The 15368-nt window shown below is 38.1% G+C and overlaps 1 long non-coding RNA gene across 3 annotated transcripts in view; it reads left to right on the top strand.

The window, feature by feature from the left end:
• The window catches only part of LOC135290000 (uncharacterized), a 35733-nt gene that overhangs the window by 4394 nt on the left and 15971 nt on the right, over nucleotides 1–15368 (top strand). The window lies entirely within an intron of this gene.

The raw sequence follows: 15368 nt of genomic DNA, 5'->3' as shown, positions 1-15368 counted from the left end.
GAAATCCGTTTGCTGGCAGCCGGATGTGGTGCCGGAAAATCTCTTCCAGGGGGCCTTTCTTCTTCTCTTCATGCTTTCATGTGTCCCTGTGTCTTCAGCATTTCACTGTCCTTGTTTTTATGGACCTGGTGGGAGTGAGACCACCACCATAGTTATGCTAGTCCTAAAATTTTAGTGTTTCTAGCATTCTCTGAAGACTGACATGCAAGATATGTTTTAGACAGCTTCTTCAATACTCTGTCACAAATGCATTTGCTTAGGAGAGACGTGCATCTCATGTCCATCCAGAAATGTAAGTTTCTGCAAAACGCTGTGTGATTTTGGTAGCTGGAGCAAGGATATTCAGCAGCTGCTCCCTGCCCTGAGTGTGAGCTCCCATATCTAGTTTTAGGGTACTGGTTTATCTTTAAAGTTCTGGTTGTCTTGGTACCCAAGAAACTACCTTTTATCCCGTGCCCGTAACAGTCTGGTTGAGACCAGCAAAGCCCACAGGCTCTGGAAACCACTGCCAAGGTGCGCATGTGACACAGGGAGATTAAATGCAAAGACAGACCTTATAATTACAAACTTCAATTACCACATATCATTCAGAGCAGTTATTGTCTGACTCACTCCTCTTTTTGCCCAGCATTTGAAAATTGCAGTGTGTACGTACATGCGTCAGGAAGCAGAAATTATTCAAAGGGAGATGGAATTCATTATTTTAAAGTGCTGTGGCTATACTCAGATACATCAGGAATTATTTGAGAATGTAGATGAACTTACTGCAATAATTCTGGAAATAAGACAACAAACAGGCCTTTTTTGCAGTGTAATGTATTTTCAAAGTAAAATTAAGCTCTTTGTGATTTTGTTTTTTTTGTTATGTTTTTTTGTTTTAAAGTTTTAGTATTTTCTATGTCTCAGTCTCTAAGGAATTTTATCACAGATGAAGCTGCAGGCTGTCACTGAGGTGCTGCTGAAATGTAAAGTGGGAAGCCTCAATACTCAGTAACTTCAGTCCAGACTACAAAGAAATAATTTTGATTCCAAACCAAGCAGGTGAGCTGCTCAGGACAGAGCTCATACATTCTATGTCAGCAGAGAGCCTCCTATTTCATTTCTCTGTGAGCTAGGGACCTGCTCTGATAGTTTCCTTCTCTGACACCTCTGTGTGAACAAAGTCCATTTTGCATATTTCAGTTCCTTCATCAGTTCATCTCTTTGCTCTCTAGAGCTACAGGCAAGAAGTTGTCTCTGACATAAAACATCTCATTGTAATGAGATAGCCAGAACACAGGGATAAGGAAATGCGTTACCCTTCAAGGCTGTAGCTAAAAGATTTCTGTTTCTCATTTTTCCTTTTCAAAGTTTTTCATTGTCGTGCTGGGTTGGTTTATTTTTGGGGGCTTTTTTTGGGTTGGTTGGGCCTTTTTTTCATTTAGTTACTTAATTATGTTTATGGAAGATAAAATAGCTTCTATGTTTTTGTATCCCATTCATTATCTGCTGAAATGCATGTCCTTTGGAGCAAATACCCATTTTGTAAAGAAGCCAAGGGAGGCAGGTTGGCCAGCAGCCCACCAGTGTCCACAGATATCTATATTTCCAGAAGCTCAAGCCAGCCAACCACATTCTACTCACACAATTAATTTTCAGTCCTTTTCTTTTAATTCTTCTTGTACTATGACAGTCAGTCCATTAATATTTCTTATTTTTTCATATTCTATGAACATTCATTATCAAAATTGAGTGGAAGTTACCAATAATTTATGCTGCAGTCATCCTTTTGTTTTTGGAGGGTTTTTTTCACTTTACCTACACAGTTCAGTGTTTAGAAAACTCCTTGTTTTTTGTCCTGCCTTGTAACAGCTTAACACTGAGTGGTTCGGGGTGGAGGGAGAAGTCAAATTATTTGAATGAAAATCTTGATATCCTCTTCTGATGTGAAGAACAAAATGTGTCCCATATACCATCAGCACCAAGTGTAATTAATCCAGTATATTACAGAATTTTTTTGTGTTAATGTATGAGTTTGTAGAATTTACATGTTCAGGAAGTTAAGATTATGGAAAACAAGGTTTGCACTAATTTTATCATGTGTCCCCAATGTAATTTCTTACCCCTTAATTGTAATTTATATTCAGATCTTTGGGGAAGAATGGTATGTGCTTGTGATGCGTATGGTACATATTTGGCATCAGAGGATGGGATTCTTGGAGACCACGCAGGGAAGATGAACCTTTACCACATCCCTGAGGATGTCTGTTCAGGGCACTTGTGCCCCAGCATGCATCCAGCCTTTGGAGCGCAGCCACTGGAGTGAATCAAGGAAGCTTGTTCATAATCAGTTTCAATAACAATTCTCTCCTTTCGTCTCTAGAACAGGAAATTAGTGTGGGAGCACAAAGGAACCAAGGTGCGAGAAGATACAGTGTGCAGGAGAACATATTCTGACTTGAACCATTTCACAGATGGGAAAACTGAGGCATAGAAAGATGACAGCCCGAATCAAATCTACTGTATGAGAGTGGAGGTGGATTATTTTGAACACACAATACCCTCTCAGTTTTCATTTCCACATTTTTGTTCCACCCACAGATTCATTGGGGAAATTGCTAATACTGAAGGCAGTCAAATCCATTCTAATCTTATAAGCAGTGGAAGCTGAAAACGCAGTTTTGTAGCAATGCACTTGTTTTTCCCTTGCTTTCAGGCTAAGAAATACAGATTGCATTACAGATACTAGTTGTAGGTCCTTTGTGTGACTTTTAAAGATATGTTGGCAGGATAAGTTGCTGTATATTGTATTCCTGAACAATGCTAAGTATTTTGGTCAAGTGTTCTTTTTTTCTTGGGGTATTTTTGTATGTGCTATTGAAGTCTTTAAATGCTCAGATAGTGACTCACCTGCATCCTTTCAAAGAGTTTATCAGTAATCTCTGAAAATCATTACACCAAGGTTTTATTAAAAAAAAAAAAAAAAGTAAAAAAAAAAAGTAGCCCTATGTCTTTGTATAGGGCTAGAATCCAAAAGTTTTTCTTCTTATCTTTAAAAATGCTTTTGAACTCTTTCCCCAGGATAAGTTCAGGGTGACCTGAATGAATAGTCCCTGGAAGTGCTAAGGAAATTCAATGTTTATGAAAATTCATTTAAAAAGATAGCATGTAGCTAACATGTATATGACACTTCCAAGTAAACATGATTGTTTCAAAGGGGGAAAAAAAAAAACCCAAACAGAATGGTGCAAAAAGTTGAAAAAGGGATGAAACCTGTGAGGGTGGTGAGGCCCTGGAACAGGGTGCCCAGAGAAGCTGTGGCTTCCCCATCCCTGGAAGGCCAGGTTGGATAGAGCTTGGAGCAACCTGGGATAGTGGAAGATGTCCCTGTCCATGGGAGAGGGTTGGAATGAGGTGATCCTAAAGGTCCCTTTCACCTGAAGCCATTCTATGATTCTATTACTTAATGATTCTATAAAATTGTTGTAGTGATATTCAGTCACTCATCTCCATTTGAAATCATACAGTTTGATTAGTCTGCATTGAAAAAAAGCACAATAAACAAAAAATTCCAGTTTTTTAGAAAAAAGAAATAAAAAGTGCTTAGAAGTGGAAAAATGAGAGACTGAAAAAGGTTGTGATTCTTATGAACCCCTTATGAGGGGTCAAATACGAGGGAGCTTAATACATGTGTGCAAAATGCTGTAAGGCACTGCAAGAGGGAAAATAGGGAGCTACAGTCAATCTTTCAACTGCAATAGAACTATCAATTAAGTTTAAAAATGATGACATGCAGCATAATAAGCTTGCAGATGCCATAGACTTAGGTAGGTGGGAAGAAGGGACTAGCCATTCAAATGACCAATAAAACATCAGCAGTTTTCAGGCAGAGGAAAATATCAGAGCTCTTAATCTTTTTCTGTCAAAATATATGTGAACTCTTAGGAAGGATTAGACAGAATTCCTCCTCAAAATCAGTGTATAAGTTGCTATCTGAATTTCCTTGTGCTTGCATCTGGCACTGAGATTTCAGAGACTGGATTCCAGATGATGTTTGCACTACCTTACCTCATGTAGTGCTCCAGCTCCTAGGAAAACACCCCTGTTCAGAGGCATCTGGTGGAGAAAGTGGACGTCAGGTACCTTTATAAATGCTGGGAAACTGAACTGTCAGCACAAAATATGATGCAAATCCTGGTAGAAATGAAAAGAAAATGAAAGTAAATGAAAACTTCTTTTATCATTTGTTTTTCCCTTGATGAAAGGTACCTAAAGCACCATTGAAACAGACACTGACTTGCTACTGCTTTGATCGATTTGCTGGTTCATATTTTCAAAACATCCTGTAGGCAGCTCGTTCAGACCAAGAGGGAGAACTTCTGCTGTAACTGCAGCTCATTCCCATCCCACATGTCATATTGAAAAATCCAGTTTCAAAAATAACTCCTTCAACAGTGTCAAAAAACATATGGCAAACATCACCCCCACACATCACAATCTATTGTCATCACCCATTTATGTCAAAGGGAATTCATATCCTAGGCACTCCTTAATCTTCAGGATGGACTGGAAGAAAATGCAGTAAAAATACTGTCCTGCAGCTGTCTCTGCACATCCTCTACTTTTGAAAATCCTCTACTTTTGAAATCTGGTTATCCTTCTCAACTACAACATCAAAATGCAAAAAACCCCATCATTTTGTCTTTTGGCAGTGCTTTTTCTGATCTCTTTACTCTGTCAGCAAGCAGCAGTTTTTCCTCCTGTCCCTTTATGCTGTGATCTCTTCAAAGAATATTTTTATTCTGTTTTGTAATGGAAATGATAACTGATTCTTCTTTCCATTTGTGCTTCTATTTGCCCTGTAAAGACAAACCTTGTTCCTTGTGTGACCAGCTACCTTCCACAGCAGAGACTCACCTTAGACAAGCATTTGCCTCCATTCTGCCACTGTCTTGTCTCATTTCTGTGAGAAATTCTGCATCCCTATCTGCTTGTTTCTCATAAAGCTATTGCTACGTCCTATTTTATATTCCTTGTCTTGTTCTGTTCTCTCTTCTTGGCCTTCTTCAGCAATAGATCTTGAGCTTTAGCAGGTTGAAAGGTATCTGATCCCAGATTAAAGTTTTCAGTACTCTAGGCCACTGAATTTTTTAAAATTCTTAATGGCCTATACTGTATTGATACAAATATTCAGTTGAATAGCTGTTTTATATACATAACTAGACACCCAACTTAGCAAATTATGTAAGCATGTGTTTGTCTCCTGTGCTGTTCAGCAAGGCACTGAATAACGAATTTAGCATTAAACTTGCTGAGACCCACTAAGGTCAAGCAGTTTGTTTGAGAGCATGACAAACAGAGGTGGATTGCTAAAAGGAATCCTTCATTTTGCAATTTGGAGCATTGGGGGAAAAAAAGGTAAAAAATATAGACACTAACAAGGAGATTGGAGTTCTACATTGAACACTTCCCCTCTCATCAGATATATTTAAATATTGTTACTGAAGTTATTAATTTGGTTGCCTTTTTTTTCCATTCTCTTTTTTAAGGAAGTATATTTAATAAAAATAGAAATAGAACTGAGTAATGATATTTACATTGAATTTCTGTGGATTTAGTTTTCTAGCAACTGAGCCTAGTTGAGAGGCACAGGCAGTGACCTCCTCCACAGAAGATTCTCTTATGGTTCACGTTGTGTTTCTCCATTTGACCCTACAGCTCCTGCTCCTTGGCTGACACTGTCAGCCATCCATAGTATTGTAACATGCTCTTGTGTTAAATAGAAGGAAGAATTCTGCATACTGTTTGGGGGAAACTTTTGCAGGAAGTAGCACACAGCACATTTAATGGGAAAGTGAAGTATATTCAGAAATTTAATAGTAGACAGAATAATGTGGGTATTTTTTCTAAGCTCCTACTTTTATTGCAATATGGATGGCACCTTTACTTTGCTAAGCAGACAATTATGTCTGTTTAGGTAGAATAGTGACATATATATTGTCGTGTTCCAAGAGGAGAGCAGGTGTTCTCTTTTTTTAACGAGTAAAATAGGTAAATGTTGAAACTAGCATTTTGGAAGGCTTGTTGCTCCACTCATTCCTTAATTCTCTGTCAACAGGTTGATGAAGTGTTGGCATTTCAAGAATTTGGCAACTAGATACAAATAAATTGTCTTGTTAATTTGCAAAATATTACTATTTTGTCTTCATACTAACGTGTAGACATTATTAAATATAATTTAAGACACCAGAAAGGCCTTCCCTAATAAGAGTACTTGAAACCTTATACTTTTCACAGCAGTGCTCTGTGAAAACTGCAACTTTGACTTCATAATCTAATAATTTTGATTGTGTTTGCATCTTCTCTTCAGTCATATTTCTGATAGTATTTCAGTAATTTTTTTTTTCAATTAAAAAACTACAATAAATTAATTTGTTCCCAAAGAGAAGGAATTACTTTTCTCAAAGAAACCAGGGTGTCTTTAAAACATTATGTAATATAATAATTTTACCACCTAGAACAATGAAATTGAACAATAAAATTACATTAAAACTGCTGTATTAGCTACTGAGTACTTCACATAATGTAGTCCTTACAGTTCTGGAAAGGAATTACTCGTTTGATAAATAACGTTTTAGTGGATGAATGACTTTAACATAATTGACTCATAAATACAAATATGATTCTCTAAGAGTGCAGTAAAAATTTTTGTTTTCTGTTTATCCAGTATGCACAGGAAGGAAAGGTCAGGGCTAAAGGCAAAAAGTTTAGAAATCCAGGACAAAAAGTTATGATACATAGTATGTTTTTAATTTCTGCAGCTGTTGCTATCCCTCTTTCTGTACTATCCAGATGCACCAAAATTCTTGTTTTTAATCTGGCTAATGTCAGATTGAACACTAAACATTTCATACACACAACTGAAGTCACTCTTGATTTCTTCACCTTCATTCTGACTTGGACATAGGTCAAATTCAAGACCTATTTTTTCCCAGTTGAGTTATTCTGCAGATATCAGGGCCAAACACAGTGCTAAGAAAAATCTTACATTCTTCTGGACAATCTTTCCATTGTTCTGCAGTGAGATTGTCTTTAACTTACATTTATGTTGCTCTGCTTTTTTAGAATATAATTGATAAAAATTGAGTAAATTAAATGCTTTGCTAATTTAGTCTTATTATAAAAAAAAAACAAAACAAAACAAAAAAAACCCCAAAACAAAAACCAAACCAATCCTCAGATCAAAATACATTATCAATCTGTTTGGTTTAGTCCTGACCTGTCTGTGAGATATTATAGCCTCTATTCAAATTCTTTTCAGGTTTGGTAATAGATACTCCTTTACCTTGTTCTGAGTCTTAGTGGGTCTGTAACTTAATACCTTTCTGCTAGTTGTATTTCCATTTATTTTCTGAATGTAAAGTGGCATTTCTTCAAAATAATGAATTTTCAGAAAAAGCTCTAGAGGTTCATCATCACAATGCACCTGCTGAAATGTACTCCTGTAGTTCACAGGAACTATGAATACATAGAGAAGATAAAACTCTTGCATTAAAACTTTGTTGGAAATGAAAACTCAAACCCCCATTTATTTATTTATTTATTTATTTATTTATTTATTTATTATACAGGAAAGCAGGGGTTCTTTAGTTAAATATAAATTAATGGTGACAGTCTGATTTAGGTAGTATAATATTAGAAAATTAGAAATGTACACATAGACATTTGCCAAAAATATTATAAGCCATGTGACTAGTTCAGTCTCAATCATTTGTTGTCTTCTTAATTTTGCAAAAGAAATCCTGTATTTGTTTTTTTCTTGGCTAGTAAATATAGGAGTAACTACTTTGTATGTCAAATTATGGCCAAAGGATGCAAACAACCTTCAGACAACTAAATCAGACACTTCCTCAGTGGTGTTCCTACTTGGAAAAGTATGCAGGGAAAATTCTTTCCTCTCCTTCTTGCCATTCTTCTCCTGCCAGGATAAACCTGTTCTTTTTCTTCCTCTGCTTTCTCTCTCTCCCTCCCCACAGTCACTTAGAGCCAGGTCTTTCTTTTGCTCCCCACCTTACAGAGCCGCCACCATAAACATGACTTTTAGGCACCAAAAATCCACTCTCTGTGAATAAATTTGCTGCTTTTTTTCCTCATTTCTCTTTTGCAGGACTGGCCTGGATTGGAATTTTGTAGTTTGCTGAAGACAGCGATAGAACACCCTCTTCCAGAGCTCCCATGGGAGCTGTCTCCCAGTGCCAGCATCCTACAATCTGTCTGTGCCAAATCACCTTGTCCTCCCCTTCTGATGGGAACACTGGGAACTTGCCTGCCCTCAGAGGACAAAGCACTGGGTTAGCCATTCCAGTTAAAGGTTAACTCTGAGAGCCCTTCACTTTTGCAATCCTATTCTCTGAGGGAAATAATTTGTTTTACTGCACAGAAGCCTCAGTTCACATGAAAGGAATTGTTCTGTTCAGCTGAGGTACCTCATCCTCCCAGAGTCAGCCTGGAACTGGCGTGGGGGAGAACTTCTAGAAGGCAGCCAGCCTAACTGGCTGTTCCAACCCTCCCTCCAGAGGTCCTAACTCCTTCTGCTGGCTGTGCAGAGCAGATTGGCCAGCTCAGTTCTTAAACTTTGCAAAATTAGGCAGCTGGCATGCAACCCAAGAGGTTTAGTCAGTGCTTGCAACGAAACTCAGGATTGTCGATGCTGCCAGGCGAGGAGAGGAGAGGGCAGGTTTTTGTCACCTGTTCTGTTAGGACAGACCTGTTTCACACTGGATTCTGCCACTGGACAGTGAAACCTTTGCTTCTGGATGCAGTGTGTGCATGTTTCTTCTTGATTTTTTTCCTCCTCTTGAAAAGCAGTAGGGTTATTACAGCCCTAGGTGATATAGAGAGACAGATTTGACCAAGAAAAATGTGAAATGGACTCAGATCATGAGAGAACAATAACGGGCAGGGTGAGGAGGAAGGAAAACAGATTTTTCAGAAGGTGTGTAGCTGTAGCTTTGGGATAAGACAAATCGACTGCCCCAGTGTCATTCAGAATATTTGTTTGTCCAATAAAACTCACAACGGTAGATTTCCCACTGCTTCTGTCTCATCTGGTGTTTGAGTAGCTTTGATTCTCTGCCCTTGGAGAGCTTTTGAGCAGACGTTTCTATCTGCCCTGCCCTCACACCACAACGTTCTCCAGCCTCTCACATGAAGGCGTCATTGTTGGTGTTTGTTCTGCCTTTCCATATCTAGGCAATCTTTCACTTAGCCAGGGCAGGTGTAATGTCAGGCTCATTCCATGCCAAAAGTAGCTGATACATGTTCCTGGATCAGTCTTTGCATTCTTATCCAGCTTGTCAATACCTACGTAATATGTTTTCATGGAATTTTTTTTTTTTTTAATCTGTACCACGAGCTGCAACATGTAAATGTTTGTGTCTGCAGTCAGTATGTACTTTTCAGGGACATTTTTGGAAAAACAGGGTAGTACTTATTAAAAGGATATCTCCTTGTTAAACAAAAAGAGCAATTAGTTTAATAGTGTTACTGCCACCATAATTATAATATTTTACTAATAAATACTGAAAATCTTAGAATATCTGGTTTTGTTGCTGCAATATTACATCTCCTGAGAAGAACATTCCATGGCATTTTCAGGATTAAATCATATTGCCCTCTTTACAACTTCTAACTTTTAAAAATAGATCTTGTATTTTCTATTGGAAGCACTCATGTGGAAACAGGTAATTCACTATGTGTCTTCTGCCTCATGGGTGTAGGAACAGAGGGGGACTTAACAGTGATGGTGAGACAGATTATTTGTGCTCCTTTAATATGGACTAGAAGTTGGACTCGTAGGGTCCCAAAACTGGGGAGAAAACTGACATACCTTTGGCTCTTCTATAGATTCAGTCAGTTCAATAAAGCTGAAGAGCTAAAATGCAGTCACAGGTTTTTGTCAGAACTTTCTGAAATTCAACAGTTGTTATCAAAACATTGTGTAAACTTCGTAGCTCCACAGTCCCAGGTTTTGGCTCAGGCTGATTGCACTTGAATTGTTTCCGAGTGATCAAAAGAGAAATTAATAGATGCCTAGTAAGAAAGTTCACTTTATTCTATTTACAGTGGAGTCTAATCTCATTACATTTAGATAACGGTGATAAACATCCCTTTGAACTGAACCTCACCTATTCCTGAAGGATTACGGAATGCTGGAGTCTGTGAGAGCACTAAATACAACTGCTGGCTCAGATTAATTAAACTGCTGCATTTAAGGGCTCACAAAGGGTTTCACAGAACCTACAGAGCTGCACCTTGTGCATCCACGTGGACATTCCCTGTATATTGTGGGAGAGCAGCAGATTATTGTCATTTATTGAGAGTAGGTGGTCTAAAAGATGGGGACGTTCTGTCTTTAGCCATGGAGAGGTTGGATAGGACAGAGGGAGGTTTGTGCTTTCCAAAGCAGGCATCTATTAATAGAAATCAGAGCCTGGAATATGTCCTCTGATGTAGCCATAAGCAATTCAAAAACACAATTAACAAATATTCAGCGGATGTCATTTGTGTTCTAGGTTGTTAATGCCAGAAAGCTATTATTAGAACTATGAAGCACTTTGACAACTTGCACTTTGAGGAATACAACATTTTCGTCTGTTTGCAGTGTGCTGCTTACTAAGTTTTGGTGGCATTTAGATTTAAATATATTGTTAAAAGCTAGAAATCTGCATTAGAAACTACCATTACCTGTGGATTGATATATGTTGTTGGTTGGGGTTTTTTCAAAGTTAAAATTTAAATCTAACCCTCATAATAACAGAACTCAGTTTCAGCAGAATAACCTCCAACTAAATGTTGCATGAATAAGGTTAAAATTAAAAGTGAATGACGTCAGCTTCAGTTGAGTTTATGATATTTACATTCATGTGACATAAAATTCTATGTCAGAAGAGCAGCCAGTTTGAGCCACACACTTAAACTTACAATTTGTATACAAATCTAAACTCTGTCAAAATTGACTAGATGCTTTGTTGATCAGGAACATAATTTGTTGGTGCTGAATTGCTGGCGTTTGCTGAAGGAGTTTGTTGCACAGGAGGTTAAGTGGTTCTCTGCAGAAACAGTGATTTTAATAAAAATAAAGCCAAAGATGGTGCCATCTTTTCCGCACTGTCCTGAAATGATAAGTGCTTTCATGTTTCTTTTCACCTTGTTTTCTACTGAAAATTTTAAACATGGAACAAGCTATCCCACATCCCACCAAACCACAACTTTACAAATATCTCTCAGGCAGAATTGTTGAATCTCTCAGGCAGAATTCTGCTGTGTTTTGAACCTTGGGTTATATTTGCTGTATTGCTGTGATTCAGATATGAACAATTTACTTGAGATGTCTTCATAAAACCTCACATACTACAGCACAGCTTAGATTTACAATGCAGTGTGAGTATTTTCACGCATTGTTATATTTCAAAATGCAGGATTATATTTTCTCTAAGTCCAATTTCTATAAAATAGATCTCTGAATTTTAAGAGGGTTTTCTAAAAAGTATTTTTCTTATGCCTATGAACATATTTGCAGTTTTATTGAATTCAATTTAAACTACCAAACATTATGTTACATGGTGATTTTTACATGATACATAATGTTAAAAAAAAACCATGATACACACAAATATTGTGTGACTGTAAGGTAATGGAAATGTGGACACCAGGATGTGTGCATGCTTATGTCAACTGCGTGTCATGCTTGTAGCCAGTAATTAAATATTTACAGAGGGAGACAAAAGAATGTCCCTTAGGCTGAGAGCTCACAGAGCTGTGTGTGCAGCAATACTGAGAGTACTAAACTATTCTGGGGATGCCCACTAGTCAGGGAGTTGGAAATTTTGACAGCAATAATGACAATAAAATGTTCTTAGAGCCTTGTCCCCTTGGTCAGGTGATTCCCTGGGAGACTTTTGCCAGGATCAGTTTTTCTGTGCCTGTGCCACTGTCTTTGCTTTGCAAGCACCACGTGTCCCTTCTCACCCCATGGGCAGGGCCACCCCAATGCCTCCATCAGCCCTACAAAATAACAGGTGAAAGCAGAGGCAGAAGAAAATGTTCTGAAAATTTTTCTAAACAGCAGTGAGAAGGTTTTTTAATCCTGTTGCAGGATTAAAATTCGAGTGTTTTAATTTTAAGAGTTAAAATTCAAGTGCAGGGTGATCATTCAAGTGTTGATGTGAACAAGGTGGATCTGAAGCATCACATCACACAAGGTGCTACAGAGCATTTTTCAGACTTGAAGTTTACTTTGATTAGGCTGATTTCTATTAAACAGAATGACTCTGGTCATTTAGAGTTTGTCCTAATAAACCCATCACTTTACTTCCACATTAACAAGAAAGATCTTTCTTATTTGATATGCAGGTTTGTGCTCTGGTAAATTGCTTTCAGGCTAATGTTGAGGAGGTGCAATGTTCTCAGAATGTCAGTTTTGCAACAGAATGCTTGATCTTCTTACTGGCTGTCTGGCTGTGAGCAGGACATCATGTACCTCAGAGAGGCTCCAAATATACTTTAGATATAAAGCACTAAAAAAAGCAACAATATATATTTCTACATATTTAATTTTATACAATGATAACAAGGACCTGTTCCTGCTGACTTTATAGTCATTATTGGAGAAAAAAAAAAAAAAAAGGATGAAGAGAGGCTGACATGCAAGTTATTATAGCAATTTAATGGTTTTTTTCCCATCTTGGCCCAGCACAAAACTTCAGAAATACTTAAATGATTCTCCTCTACTATTCTTTCTACCTTTTTGTATTTAGAAACCACAGTGTGCCTGCCCAGGACTAAAACATTATGGAAAACCCATTCAAATGTCCCAAGGCATCCAGAGTGGATTGTTTAGTTAGGCTGAAAAGGCAGAATTCATTAAACCAATCTTCCAGGTGTTACGAATCATCTCTCAAAGAATTCACAAAGGCTGGACCCCAGAAAACATTTGGAGAGGCCAAAAGAAAAAAGAGCTCTGTGAGGTCAGAGACAGATGACATGAGCTTCCAGTGGATTCAGCCTGGGTGTTGGCTGGAGTGGATGTTGCTGACATCCAGGAGCTGGCTCTCAGGATAACCCTGTTACCAGGGCTAGGATTAGGACTGCCCCGGAGTTCTCAGTCTAACCACATGTGGGGTAGACTGTTGTGGGTGCCACAGCTGAAATAGTCACAACAGGAGCCTCAGGCAGCCTTTCCTTATCGTTGGCTCTCTTACAACATGCCTGATAAGCATTACTTAACAGTCATCAGGGAAGACAGATCCATAATAGTCAGAGACAGCAGAGGAGTGGTGCAGAAAACACTTGGAATTTAAGGAATACACCAGAGGAAGCCAGTGCGAGTGAATGACAAGTACAGGGGTTTAGCAGGTCCAAACTAAGCTTCTTGAATGATTACTACCACCAGGAAAGGATTGAAGGCTGATTATCTTGAGAAAGAGACATGCCTATCAGCTGGCTGAATCAGATTAGTCATAAGCTTCTCTCCTAAGCTTTTCTTTCAAGCTTGTGCTCACTTTGTCTTCTGAAAGGCCATTCCTTTGAGAAACAGCTTTCCCAAGTACTGTACCCAGCTCCAAGAGAAATATCAAAATGCCAGGGCCTGAGATGGTCCTTTGGGCTTGAGTTATTCTGAACTACAACCTGGAACACAAAGGGATGGATTTAGAAGGTAGTGTCTGAATATTTGTTGCCAGGATCTTGAATAATAAAAGACTAAACCTCTACTTACATGGATTAACTACAAATAAAAACCTATTAAATGTTAGCATTTAGTTTCTGAAAACAGGCCATGAGATTGCCACATACGTAATTATCCTTTTTACAGGACATATTGATGTACAAAATATCAACAAAAAACTGCCTAGTGTCCAGTTTCCTGACACTTAATGCTTCTCTTTGGGATGTGGCCATATTTACACAGTTCATATACCTAACATTGATTTGGGCCTGCTTCCCAATTCTGTAAGTCATGAGAAACATAAACAAGAAACTATCAAACTTTATGCAAGCCTACAAGTGTTCGAAGTTACACACAACCTCCAATTACCTCTCCTCTCCATAATGTTCCAGACAAAAAAAAACCCAACAAATTACAAAAAAATTACTCTGACAAGGATAAGGCAATGTGTAAATTGGTGTGGAAAGAGAATTGCTTGTGAAATCTCATTAAAGCTGAAAAGCAGAAGAGGGAAAGCTATAGGATAATAATAGCTGGTGCACTGCTCCTCAAATGAGAGTTCTGCTTTTTCCACAGCATCTAAATCCCTACGTATGTTGGAATAGATGTTCTGTTTTAAAACACTAAGTAAATATTAAACTTCCACACTCTCTGCCTTACTGTTTGCATTCTTTGACACTTGGCCGTAAGGGGTTGCAAGTTTCTGGGATGAAGTCACTTTGTACCAAGATGGCAGATAGCTCCAAATAACACAAACGAGCAAAATTTGGGGAAGACAGGCATTTCCTGGATGCTGCAGTGCTTCTCTCTGTGCAGGGATCAAGCCATGGAGGTTTTCTATTCCTTGAGTCTACAGTTTTGTAGCCCCAGGATTTCACTTTGCTGCCTGGACAAGGTCATACATCAAGGTCATGATGAAATAATGTTTGCTTTTTTTGTATTGGTAAGAAAATAATGCTTTCAGTTAATGATTCATAGGAAAGAATATGAAAAAAAAAAAAAAGGAGAAAATGTGTAAAGTATGGGAGTCAACCAAGTATTACACTGATGTGTGAATGCCTCTGAGAATTTCATCCGTGCATCCAGGGCTGCCTTGAATACATGCTGCACAAGGTGTTGGTATTCTGTGATTACAATTCTCCAATTGTGTGGTATAAAGCTAATCCTAGAAAACAGGAAAAAACCCCTCATATTTTAAACAGCAAATTGAGAATAAGTATGCTTTGTTACTAGGTTTGCTGGTGTCTTTGGGGGTCATCTTGAATCATCATTCATACCAGGGACTTCAAAAGCATCCCCTGATCCCAAAAAGCCAAGTAAAGATATCTAGGAACTGTTATTCCTGTGAGAGTCATGGCTCTGTGCATTTCAGCAGAGTATCAGAATTCAGCATAATTCCAAAGAGCATCCTAGGATAGAAACATAGGAACATGGGAATGTAGTATCAGAACTCAACATAGGAAAATTAATCTCATGCATCTGAAATGGAGCACTGCCAATAAACAGGGCTTTGATTTAAAAATTATTACATTCCCCTTTCTAACTCTTGCCAGCATAGGCTGAATGGTCCTAATATTGACCAGAAGAAATAAAATGGTCTAGTCAGTGCACTCTGAACATATTCTGGATATTAATGGTTAATGATAAATGCTTTTAATAAAGA

This window comes from Passer domesticus, chromosome Z (assembly GCF_036417665.1).
Source record: "Passer domesticus isolate bPasDom1 chromosome Z, bPasDom1.hap1, whole genome shotgun sequence".
NCBI classification, from domain to species: Eukaryota; Metazoa; Chordata; class Aves; order Passeriformes; family Passeridae; genus Passer; species Passer domesticus.
The sequence above is the reverse complement of the archived record's forward strand: the minus strand, read 5'-3'. Positions and strand labels throughout refer to the sequence as shown.